At 33.8% G+C, this 14,002-nt stretch overlaps 3 pseudogenes; 2 read left to right on the forward strand and 1 right to left on the reverse strand.

Moving 5' to 3' along the window:
- Positions 1-4,294: 4,294 nt before the first annotated feature.
- On the forward strand, positions 4,295-4,719 carry LOC149230441 (putative histone H2A.1 pseudogene; annotated as a pseudogene).
- Positions 4,720-10,018: 5,299 nt separating this feature from the next.
- LOC149230442 (histone H2A-like) lies at positions 10,019-10,362 on the reverse strand (annotated as a pseudogene).
- Positions 10,363-12,605: 2,243 nt separating this feature from the next.
- On the forward strand, positions 12,606-13,040 carry LOC149230443 (putative histone H2A.1 pseudogene; annotated as a pseudogene).
- Positions 13,041-14,002: the final 962 nt, after the last annotated feature.

The following is a 14,002-nucleotide window of genomic DNA, read 5'->3' on the forward strand; positions in this document are numbered from 1 at the left end:
CTGTGATTTTTGTTTTAAATGGTGAATTAACTTCTACATATCAGTAGAGTAGCTTCATGTCTTGTGATTTAGTAAATTTCATGAGCAGTTTCAAATCTCACATTAATTTCTACACTAGTGTGAGCTTAGTAACAATAATTAAACTATTTAAACACCAATGTTCAAGCATCCACAATTCCTACTAGTATCAATTATCCACCTCCTTCTCTTTGAACAACTCTACAACTCCTATTGTAATTTATTCATTAGAAATCATCGCAAAACATTAGCACTGAAAGACCCTTTATTCCACTGACATAATTTATGGCAGAACCCCATTGCTAAAATTATGACTTCATAGAATTATATTCTTTCTCTAAATCACATATTAACAAGTACAAGCATAATGTTAAATGGAATGTCTAGATATTTTAATAGCTTTCAAATTTATACTCGTCTATTAATTAAACGAAGTCTTTCGGTAGAAATCACATGAGAGAATTTTTTTGCCGACGTGTTTGGAACCAACAACTGTGGTTCATCATCATCTATTAATGTTAAATAGAATGAACTATCAAAATTACTAATTAGCAACAACACTTGGACTTTATATAAACACAATATAGGTTTGCAAAGGCGGATAGAGCAATGATTCCATCCAAACGTGCTACTGTACAACCTAGTAGTGGGGAGATGTGTAGGTGTTAGATGTAAACATTTTATATTGCAGTTTTGTTTTTATGAATAAAATTTTAGATAAAAGAAAATTAAAATATACATATCACATTAAAATATATAACATATATTTAAATAGTAGTGATATATTAAGATCCATTTTATCATACACATTAAAATAATGATTCCATAACTATATTAAAATTAAATTAATAGGCACATAAATATTTAATACTTATAAGATAACAAGATTCTTAACCATGAATATTGGATGGATGGATATTATTAACTTCTACCATGGATATTATTAACTTCTAAATAAGTTTTGTTACAATGCCATGGGCCAATACCATGGCTTATCAATACCACACACCTAAAAACTATAACTCATTTCAAAATCAAAATGTTTTATAAATATTTTTATTTATTTTATTTTTATACCATTTTTAAAATTAAAACTCGATATTTACAATAAACTTGCCATATAACAAGATTCTTAACCATCGATATTCACCTCATTTTACCATAGATATTATTAACTTGTAAAGAGGCTTTGTTACAATATCATGGGCCACTACCATGGCTTATCAATACCACTTACCCAAATATTGGTTCAATTAAAAAATAATAAAAAATTGCTAATTATCTAAAAAATAAATAATAATTACAATGATAATTATCATTGGAGATTTCCGAAAATGAACCATGTAATGTTTTTGATCCTAGACCAAAGAGCTTTAAGAATAAGCTAGTGCTAAAAAAAATATTTATAAAAAAAAGTTGAAGTAACTATATAATGTTTTTGATTCCAAAACAAAGAACTTTAAGAATAAGCTAGTGCTAAAGAGACTATTTATAGAAAGAAGTCAAGTATTCGTTTGATTAAAGATTAGCGAGGAATAAATTTGGTAAAATTAAATGTTATTAGAAAAAATAACTAATGATTAAAACCATAATTTGGCCAAAATTAAAAAGTATAAAATAAAATAATTAGTAATAAATGTTAAAATAGATAAAAATAAATAATGATTAAAACAATTATTTCACCACAATTAAACAAAGTCACACAAATAAATTAAATAAATTAAGAATTAATGGAAGGAATGACCAAATTCTGGTAAGTCCAATTCTAATAAGGTTATATTGAAACATTAGAAAGTAAATTAAGAATTAATTAAATAATGAAGTAAAAATGGTTTAGAAATTAACGAGAAAACTAATATTACTAAACCAGTTTTAAATAAATTTAATCACGTTTAATTAAAGAGGGGGATGTTAAAGGATGCGGATCAATTTAATTTAAATTAAATAAGAAATATAATCTAAGAAATAAAGTTAAAGAAGACCTCCAATTCGAAATGATGATTTTTTTTGTAAATGATTATAAGATTTATGAAGGTGGGGGTGGGAGTGGGGTTGAGGTGGGGAAAATACCACCAAGGGCATTAGAGAGGTAATTAAGGGAGCGGCAAGAATCAATCATTAATAGGTGAGATGGTAGATGACTAGTTTTCAGGATTGGCTAGGGTGAGAGGGGCACGAATCACTTATCAGTTGAAATGGTAAATGACCAGTTTTCATGATTGGCTAAGTATGTATCCATCCTCATAAAACATTTGACTATCTCAAATTACATAAAACTAAAAATAAAAATAAAAATTAATAAATATAATTAATAATAAAACCAACATAAATCCATTTTACCTCTTTAATCCACTAAAATCGGAGAGATATCAATATTTTTTAGATGCAAACCTCTTTTAGAGTAAAAATGACTAGTTTTCACTGAGAGGGGTGGGGAGGAGCCGGAATCACCCATCAATAGGTGAGATGGTAGAGGGTTAGTTTTCGGGATTGGCTAAGCATGTATCCATCTTCATAAAACATTTGACTGCATCAAATTACATAAAAATAAAAATTAATAAATATAATCAATAATAACATCAACATAAATCTATATTACGTCTTGATCCACAGAGATATCAATATTTTTATATGCAAATATTTTTTATGTAAAAAAGACCAGTTTTCACCGAGAGAGGGATGGGGATGCGCGGGAATCAGGCATCAATAGGTGAGATGGTAGATGACCGATTGGCTAAGCATATATCCATCCTCATAAAACATTTGACTATGTCAAATTAGATAAAAGTAAAAATAAAAATAAAAATTAATAAATATAATTAATAATAAAACCAACATAAATCCATTTTACCTCTTGATCCACCAAAGTGAGAGAGATATCAATATTTTTTAGATGCAAACTTCTTTTAGAGTAAAAATGACTAGTTTTCACACAGGGAGGGGCGGAATTACCCATCAATGGGTGAGATGGTATATGACCATTTTCAAGATTGCCTAACATGTATCCATCCTCATAAAACATTTGGCTACCTCAAATTACATAAAACTAACACTAAAAATAAAAAGTAATAAATATAATTAATAATAAAACCAACATAAATTCATTTTAACTCTAGATCCACTAAAGTCGAAGAGATATCAATTTTTTTTAGATGCAAACTTCTTCTAAAGTAAAAAGGGGTGACATAGTGGAAGGAGGCCACGATTTTGCCTGGAAAATAGTGAAAATTTCAATATGATTTTGGCAAAAATCCGACCAAAATTTTGGGAAATCTGGGTTATAGTGATCAAGCTTCATAATTATGTTCACATTTGATGCTGCACTTAGTAATCCTAAAATTAAAATGGATCTAGCTAGTTAATAGCAACGGTTCATAAACACATAGGTGAGAATACGATTATAAATAAACACTTTAACCTGCACAGTAAATGTATAAATATATAAATCATACCATCAATCTCTCAATCTTAATGGTCTGAGTTCGAGTTTGGCAGTGGACTCAATCTTAATGGCCTGAGTTCGAGTTTGGCAGTGGACTCAATCTTAATGGTCTGAGTTCGAGTTTGGCAGTGGAAACTGGTAAATAAGAGCAGAAGAAAAGTGCAAGAACGTCAATACTGGGCCAAACAAACAAACTGAGGTAAGTGAATAAACCTTTATTTGTTTAGGGTTAATATTTGATCTTTGATTAGATCCAGAGGCTGGCGAGCATGCTTTTTCTCCTATGCACTACGTAATGCACAACTATACCCGCACTTCTTTGTTTCAAACCGAATTGATCACATTTTTTGTTTCCGCACATGATCTTCAGTAGTTCTTGAACTCCATTGTGCTATGCACTTTTCGTACGATCATGCATTTGCTTGGGCGTTAGGGAGGGGAACATGCATGTATATATCTATAGAATAAAAGGAAAACATTGTGGGAAAGTATAAAGCACTTCTCAGTGTTTATTCAAACTAATAGTAAAACCCAAAGAAATATATTTAGCTGGTAAGTTATCTGGTGATTTATAAAATTCTACTCATTATTGAGTGATTTTTAGTAAAAATACAGGTGGGATTATTGTAAATCGATTCCAAATCTGGAAACTCTGCCAGAGTTGTTGATGAGATTTATAGGTGTATGAATGCCAGCTTCCAAAAATTTAAACAGTAACACAAAATTTTACCAAATATCTTTCCATTCTCATCAGTGTCGGTGGCTTTGTGGCAGAAGCAATTTGCGGTTGCCATTTGCGGGTACAATCAGCGGCAGAGGAGCAGTATTCAGAAAATGGAGACTTCAGGAAAGAGCGACGGAAAGGGAGGGAAGAATGGAGCAGGCTCAAGGAAGAAGCGAGTAACCAAAACAGTGAAGGCCGGATTGACCTTTCCAGTGGGGAGGATTGCCAGATATCGCGGTATGCCAAGCGGGTTGGAGCCGGGGCGGCCGTCTACCTTGCCGCTGTCTTGGAATATCTCACCGCCGAAGTGTTGGAGTTTGCCGGAAAAGCTGCCCGTCGTTGCAAGAAGACCAGAATTATCCCTCGCCACATTATGCTAGCCGTCCGATCCGATGAGGATTTGGATAAACTTTTCGAGAATGTGACCATCGCCAGCGGTGGAGCGATGGAAATCATTCATTACGCTCTCTTCTCCCAGAAGTACATCGAGAAAGTGAAGAATGGGAAAGTGAAGAATGTTTATGCGCCAAATTGATGTTTTTTATAACATCACTTTTTCTTCCTGGGGGCATTTTGTTTTCTAATAAAGCCCATTTGGAACTTATTACTGAATACTCTATAGATATATATAGGTCTTAAAACCCACAATTTATTCATAATTAGTTTTTGTAGATACTAGATTAGTGGAGCCCAACATACATAAGTGTTTAGAAAAAACACAATTCAGTCATATAACTAGGTTTTGTAGAATAAAAAATCATGGGATATCTACATAGTAAAATGAGGAGAAAAATAGAAATCCCAAACCATGAAGTTCAAATTTAAGCAAAAAGGGACTCAAGGGACTCATAAGGAAAATAATGGGCAAATATTGTTCTTCCCAAATTTTACATGGAAGACATGCATCCTCACATCTACAAGTCTTTGGGTTGTATATGTACTGAGTGGTTCTCTTTGTTGGATATGAAAATTTCCCTGGTGGAGGTGCAATACTATACACATAATTATGATTTTTAGTTTTTAAGCTTTGGTTGCAAAAAATACCTTTAAATAGACTGCATTAGAGAAGAATACCATTGGACTACATTAGAGAATAATACCATTGGAAAAACATGGGTTGTCAAATTTGCAGCTCAAAATTTCCAATGGTATATGTACTATTTTATCACAATTTTATTTTAATTATTTATTTTATTTTATTTTTTTAAATGTAATTTAACCAAGTCAATTGTTTAGATAACATAAGGGTGGTAGGAAGGGGAAAGGTTTTGTACAACCCTGATGGAAAATTGAATACAAGGTATCCCTGGGGATTGAGCTCAATGACCAACCCTGATGAAAATTTGAATAGAAGGCATGCCTAGGGATTGGTCTCTATTATCAAAAATGAGGTTGAATTGCATGGCATGTTGCTCCAACAATCCTTTGAGTATCTAATATAACCATCTTTGAAGGCTCACTTCTGGTTATTCAACATCTCCACACAAACACCTAGCTAAAAGAAAATCATTTACCAAATTAAAAAAAAAAATAAAAAATTAAAATTAAAATTAAAATGTTGCTTGAAGAATTATCCTTTAAAGCTTTTCTTCTATATTTTAAAGAAACAAAATAGTGAGGTTAATAAGTGTGCTAATCAAACTTCACACCTAGCTAAAAGAAAATCATTTACCAAACTAAAAAAATAAAATAAAATAAAATAAAAATGTTGCTTGAAGAATTATCCTTTAAAGCTTTTCTTCTATATTTTAAAGAAACAAAATAGTGAGGTTAATAAGTGTGCTAATCAAACTTCTCCACTCAAAATTAAGCAATTAGAAACCAACAACACCCAAGGTTGAGTTAATTTACCATAACCTCACACTCAATCATATGGCTATAAAGCATACTAAGATCCACACCCACAAAATTTCTCCACTTTAGAGGCAAAATATTCTAGTGCCAATGTTAATTATAGGGAATCAATCACCACAGGTGGCAGGGAGACTGCACCTGATTATGGCATTGCATTATTACCTTCACCATTACGCTAACGCTAATCACACCTTATTAAATTGTAATTCCACAGTTCGAAAGTCACAAAACAAAGCTCAATTTCTTCTTGAAAGCATGATGGATGTCCATGGCATACGAATTATGAACAAGTTGATGCCATTAAATCTCCCTACAGGTGATTCATCAGGCTGCGTCATTTCAAGATGGCCGCTCCCCTATGCAGACCCAGTAACTCATCATTTTTAAGCATGCACAAAATTGGCTGTGGATTTAGGCATGTCTTGCAGTCTTTATGCCTACCTACTTGGGTACAGTCTTGGGCTACAAAACCCATTTTCATCCTGGCGATTGCAGGTGGAACGATAATCGACATTTCTGAATTGAAGCGGGAGGCTCCTTTGTGGGTGGTGGGAGGCAAAGCTCTTACTAAATTCATCCCGATTCCAAAACTGGAATATCACTTTGTCAACTTGGATATTGTTCCACAGTTGAACTGAAGATTGATTCTATTAAAGTTGATTTCTTGATTCTCAATTTGAAGATAAAAGATTATATGATGTCCACTGTCCAAGTGCAAGAGGAAATACTGATTAACATACTTTGTTTTTAGTCCAAATACTAGTTCTATGTTTGTAATCACTTTTCTTTACTATTAATAGAAAGAGTCTTTTCTGATTGGCAAAAAAAAGTGTAAGAGCAAAACTAGTCCTCGAAGCAAAACGTGCTAGACAAAATGTGAATTAGAAGTTTTGTGTAGTCAACTCTTCAATCTCCTTGACAAAAAAAGTGTAAGAGGAAAACTAGTCCTCGAAGCAAAGCTTGCAAGACAAAATGATGAATTAGAAGTTCTGTGTAGTCAACTCTTGAATCTCCTTTGACAAATCAACCTTCTGCACACACTTTTTTGAGAATGAAGACTCAGCTAGAACCCATGATGATTATAAAACATATTTATCTTTTCAAAAAAAAGGAAAATAAAAAATGTTTACGTAATATAATATAACATTACAACATTTATCTCATTTTACCCATTCTCTCTCTCCTCTCTCATTCTTAGCCAGGGAGATCTCTGGGGGTACTTAATAACACCTTAAAGATATATTTTTCTTGATTTGTTCCTTACCCAAATATATTTCCTTCACAAATAATCATTTACTTTAACTGAAAAAATATATTATTTGAAGCCTTCATCAAAGTTGTGAGCTTTTAAAGCTAAAATTGGTTAATAGCTTGCCTCCTTAAGGGAGGGATTAAATGGAAACAAGTGATACACTTGGCAATGTTCTTAGTGCCAAACATAACAATCTCAAAAAAGAGTTAATAGCTTCAGCGTTTTTAATAGAATTAATATCAATAGTTAGAATATCATCAACAATTAAAATATGTGAGAATAAAATTGTTGCTATTCTTAATCCCTTTAATATTCCATAAAGCCCCTTCTTTTTTCTAGAAGTTTGCTAATACTATCTAGAACTAAAAGGAAAGGAAGAGTAAGGATGTTAAATAAGGAAAGGAAGAGTAAGGGTGTTAAATTTTAACACATGATACATGCTTTCTTAATAGTTGATTGAACTTTAGTGTACAAGTATAAATTTAAGTTGATAATTCAAATTAAACATCAAGTTTGGTGGTCATGGGGTGTAGATTGAGTGGTTGAGAGTTCTCTCTTCTTTTGCTTGGGTTTTAATCCTACTTTGGGATGTGTTTGTGTGAGTTTATTGTTGAGACATTGATTTAACCTTGAGTCAAGAACAATTTCATTTACTCTGGGCATCATCCTTGGACTAATAAGTGTTTGATGCATTTCTTTGAGAAATGCATTATGTGAGAAAAGAGAAAAAAAATGCATAGAATATCAAAATAATGAAATGATTAGGTTTCATCTACATGAATTTGTAATTTGAAAAGTAGGATAAGAATGATTTCCAACAACAATCATGTAAATTCTTGCTTTAAAAAAAGGTATGACAACAAGTCGACATTATTCTCAATCTTAACACAGTTGAAAGATGAATCACATTGATAACTTTATGTGTAGTAACTGCCAATAATAGGTGTGCCCCTACTCATTTTGAATTCTTGGAATTGAATGTGCGCTCCCAAACAAGTGTGCCCCACCATTGCCCAATAGTGAGAGGATGAATGGAGAACAACTTATAGTAATCAAGAAGTTTAAAAAACCCTCCTTGTAAGGTAGGTATTCTCCAATAATTATCATTCTCTCAAGAAATAACATTCGATATCAATGCATTTAGAGTGATCATGAAATAGCTAGATCCATCCTCAATGTATTTAGAGTGATCATGGAATAGTTAGATCCATCCTCAATCAATGGTTGACCATGTCAAGATATGAAGACACTAGACTCTCCAAAAGAGCTCACCCTCATCTTGATGTAGGAATCAAAACACATATCTTCAAGTGAGGGTGCACCATGAAAAATATGAACAATAATTGGGACATGATTTTATAGGTCCACATAGATAGTGCTCTTCAAGCATGCATGCATGTAAAAGTGATATATGACCCTCAAGCTTCTAGTCCATGCAAGATGCATTGAAGGAGACATATGTCCTCTTAACATGCCACATGTAAACTCCATAATAACCTCTAGATAAAATATTTTATGTGCTAAGTCAAAGACATGAGTGTGCTCGCCAATCGAGGTCAAATAATGTTAAGTGTAGCTGAAATATCCATGCAATATTTTAGAGAGGGTGTTTAGGAGGGGTGTGCCCAAGAATATTGTGTCATGTAATTACCTCAACCATTCATCAAATATGAAATATCCTATATGGATTGTGCCCTTGGAAGAAGTGCCAAAATGGTCAACTAACTTCCTAAACCATTTGCAGAAGAGAAGGATGCCCTAAAGAAGTGTGCTAATAAGGGGGGTGTTCTGCAATAATTGTTTTATTTTGAAACTAAGTTATCTTCCCTAATGATAACCCCACCATGATAACAACATACTGATAGGATAAAAGCTCAACCTAGGATTGAATCTAGGATGCATCACTGAAGGACTATTACATGATTAATACCTTATTACATAATAAAAAGAGGTTTGATCACCAAAGATGTCTATAATAACCCTCTTCTCTAACTCAAACTTTAGAAATAATACATCATTCAATACACTTAACCCCTAGGAAATATTTAACAACATTTTACAACATTTACCTGACCTCAAATGTCCCATTATGGAAATGGGGTCTAAATTTTTCTATCTTTTTCGAGCATATCATAACTTAAATTGGATAACATTGTTTTTTTCATCTCATCAAGACCTTTGCAACAATATAATTTTTTTTCCAATTTGACTCCTCGATCAAAAGATGTGGTTGATTAAAGCGTTGGTCAATCAAATTGCACCACGTCATCGGGTCTGCCATGCAGTGCCTACGTGATTGTCCACATCATAGGCGACATGGAAGTTGTTGACATGTTCTTATCCTGGGTCACATGTATCCACTATTGATTCACTCATATGACATACCCTTCTAAACAAATGAACACTCATACATAGACTTAGGCAGGTTAAGCAAGTGTGGGCCCCTGCGTAGCCACCTCTTCTCAAGAATAAAAGCTCGGGAGAAGCCACTAGGCATGACCTTGTCAGGGTTACATGGAAACATATAACTTGTGATAAGATTAGCCTCCCTCTTGACTTTTAAGCAAAAACATTCATGCTATGTCGTGTTTGACCCCACCAAATAGGCCCCTTGTGCTAGGTCACCCGGGAATTAAATCCCATGAGTTCTACTATGCCCTCCATTCAATATACCCAGGGTCTAGGGTGATGTCACTAGTCTTAAATGTTGGGGTGATGTTATACTTCGTCATGCCCTCCACGTGATGGTCACATTCTCGAAAAGTTTATCCAAATCCTCATCGAATCGGACGGCCAACATAATGTGGCGAGGGATAATTCTGGTCTTCTTGAAACGACGGGCAACTTTTCCGGCAAACTCCAACACTTCGGCGGTGAGATATTCCAAGACAGCGGCAAGGTAGACGGCCGCCCCGCCTCCAACCCGCTTGGCATACCGCCCTTTCTTGAGATATCTGGCAATCCTCCCCATGGAAAGGTCAATCCTGCCTTCACTGTTTTGGTTACTCGCTTCTTCCTTGAGCCTGCTCCATTCCTCCCTCCCTTTCCGTTGCTCTTCCCTGAAGTCTCCATTTTCTGAATACTGCTCCTCTACCGCTGATTGTACTCGTAAATGGCGACCACAAAGCCAATGACACTATTGAAAATGGAAAGATATTTAAACGTTACTTATACCATGTGTAGTATAAGAAGATACAAGCAATATAAAAGCAACTTCAATTTCTAGAATTTTGGTGTTTGGAATTGATATACAGTGGTCCACCTATACATATTCTTATTCTTACTAAAACACTGAAATATTGAGTAAAATTTTATAGTTAAAACACTTTACCAATTAAAAATCACCAGATAACTTACCAACTAAATATATTTCTTACTAAAACACTGAAATATTGAGTAAAATTTTGTAGTTAAAACACTTTACCAATTAAAAATCACCAGATAACTTACCAACTAAATATATTTCTTTGGGTTTTACTATTAGTTTGAATAAACACGGAAAAGTGCTTTACACTTTCCCACAAAGTTTTCCTTTTATTATATAGTTCCCCTCCCTAAGAATCTACAGCTCTGTAACGCCCAAGCAAATGCATGATCATACGAAAAGTGCATAGCCCAATGGAGTTCAAGAACCACTGAAGATTATGTGCGGAAACAAAAAAATGTGATCAATTCGGTTTGAAACAAAGAAGTGCGGATATAGTTGTGCATTACGTAGTGCATAGGAGAAAAAGCATACTCGCCAGCTTCTGGATCAACATATTAATCAAAGATCAAATATAAACCCTAAACAAATTTAGCATAGGAGAAAAAACATTGTCGCCGGGATCAACATATTAATCAAAGATCAAATATTAACCCTAAACAAATAAAGGGTTTGTTCACTTACCTCAGTTTGTTTGTTTGGCCTAGTATTGAGGTTCGTGCACTTTTATTCTGCTCTTATTTACCAGTTTCCACTGCCAAACTCGAATTCAGAAATTAAGATTGCGTCCACTGCCAAACTCGAAATCAGACAAATCGAAGTCAGACAATTAAGACTGAGTGATTGAGAGCTTAATAACATGATTTATATATTTATACATTTACTTTTCAGGTTAAAGTGTTTATCTATAATCTTATTTTCACCTATGAGATGTCACTTGTCATGAAAAAAGCCAATGAATCATTGCCATTAACTAGCTAGATTCATTTTAATTTTAAGATTATTAAGTGTGGTATCAAATCTGAATATAATCATGAAGCTTGGTAGCTATAATTCAGAGGTTTGCGAAAGCACAAACCTCTAACTCTAGCCCAAACATGGTCGGGGTGGTCGCTTTACACGCCCCGGACCAGTATCAAGTCCTGCGGAGCTGCTCTGCAGCTTAACAGCTCAGCAGTTTATTAGGACTGGTCAGTGATATATATATTATATATAGAATATATTTGACAATATATAACTTCTTCAACCCACTGAGTCCTCCTTAAAAAATTACAAAGGTAATGGCAGATGGAGATGGTGTTGGAGCCTTCAATTTCTCGAAATAGGTAGCGCCCGCGACGTTTCAATTTCTCGAAATAGGTAGCGCCCGCGACGTTTTGAATTCCGATGAAGTGGCGCTTCTCAAATTATCGAAACGGACGACACAAATTCTCAGGTATCTGCGAATTAAACGGTCTTGCGATCGGACGATCCGACTTGTAAAATAGTGGGCTCGCTGAATATTTGGTAATCAGACGAATATGAGTGGTGTAAGTTCTTCTGAACATGGGTGGTGCCAGTTCTTATGTGTGCAGGATTGTGTTAGTTCTTATGTGTGCAGGATTGTGTTAATAAAAGGAAAACTTTGTGGGAAAGTGTAAAGCACTTTTCAGTGTTTATTCAAACTAATAGTAAAACCCAGAGAAATATATTTAGTTGGTAAGTTATCTGGTGATTTTTAATTGGTAAAGTGTTTTAACTACAAAATTTTACTCAATATTTCAGTGTTTTAGTAAGAAATATATTTAGTATATTTCAGTGTTTTAGTAAGAAATATATTTAGTTGGTAAGTTATCTGGTGATTTTTAATTGGTAAAGTGTTTTAACTACAAAATTTTACTCAATATTTCAGTGTTTTAGTAAGAATAAGAATAAGTATAAGTGGATTACTGTATATCAATTCCAAACACCAAAATTCTAGAAATTGAAGTTGCTTTTATATTGCTTGTATTTTCTTATACTACACATGGTATAAGTAACGTTTAAATATCTTTCCATTTTCAATAGTGTCATTGGCTTTGTGGTCGCCATTTACGAGTACAATCAGCGGTAGAGGAGCAGTATTCAGAAAATGGAGACTTCAGGAAAGAGCAGCGGAAAGGGAGGGAAGAGTGGAGCAGGCTCAAGGAAGAAGCGAGTAACCAAAACAGTGAAGGCCGGATTGACCTTTCCAGTGGGGAGGATTGCCGGATATCTCAAGAAAGGGCGGTATGCCAAGCGGGTTGGAGGCGGGGCGGCCGTCTACCTTGCCGCTGTCTTGGAATATCTCACCGCCGAAGTGTTGGAGTTTGCCGGAAAAGCTGCCCTTCGTTTCAAGAAGACCAGAATTATCCCTCGCCACATTATGCTGGCCGTCCGATTCGATGAGGATTTGGATAAACTTTTCGAGAATGTGACCATCGCTAGCCGTGGAGTGATTCAACGCATTAATTACGCTCTCTTCACCAAGAAGTACATCGAGAAAGTGAAGAATGGGAAAGTGAAGTATGCTTATACCCCAAATTGATGTTTTTATAACATCACTTTTTCTTCCTCCGGGGGCATTTTGCTTTCTAATAAAGCCCACTTGGAACTTATTACTGAATACTCTATAGATATATATATATGTCTTAAATCAATTCTGTTCGTAGTGTGCCCTGTTCAAATGTTGTTTTATGTATAGATCCCTTTCGAAAGGTATGGCAAATTAAACCCAGAGTTTAGGGTTCCAAGTTTACTGAACTTTCGAGGATTTATAGGTTTACAATAACTCATTTTGTTGTTATATGTTACATTACTATTTACTACGTTTATTATTGTTCCAAGTACTTTATTTCATGTTTGAATTATTTAATCCATTATTGTCCGTAGGTTTTATGTATTCAATATGCTGGTTTTTAAGTTTTTTTTGGGTGCTTTTTCTTTCTTTATTTTTTAATCCAGTTTATTGTTTAAACTATGTTTAAATGTTATTTTTTATGTTTTTGGATCATTTTTTCAATTCTATATGGTTAATTGATGCTTAGATATTTGGACTAATATAATTAACAACTTTTAAATTAATGTTGAATTGTTTTCTTGTAAGCCTAATAGTTAGAACTTTGAAGTTGTTTGTTTTTGGTAATCTATTATATGTTAATAGTTTCTTTTTTATTGTATTTAAGAGTATATCTTTATTTAGCATTGAATTGTTTTTCCTTAGGCCTAATAGTTAGAATCTTGAAGTTGTTTGTTTTATATGTTAATAGTTTCTTTTTCATTGTATTTAAGAGCATATTGTTACTGTTAATTGATCCTTGGTCTTTTACATGGAAGACCAATAAGGGTTGTTGTTGTAAAATGTGTATGATTAATCTACTATGACCAAACTGATAATTTTTTAACTCTCATCTTAATGTGGTGCTTTATCTAATTAGTTGATTCTTAAAAGTCTTATGAAATCTTGAGATGATTAGGAATCTCCACTTCAATGCTACTTTTTGCTTCAAC

The sequence above is a fragment of the Pinus tabuliformis genome, chromosome J (genome assembly GCF_031772625.1).
Source record: "Pinus tabuliformis cultivar Carrire ecotype Pingquan chromosome J, CPIR1, whole genome shotgun sequence".
Classification (NCBI taxonomy): Eukaryota; Viridiplantae; Streptophyta; class Pinopsida; order Pinales; family Pinaceae; genus Pinus; species Pinus tabuliformis.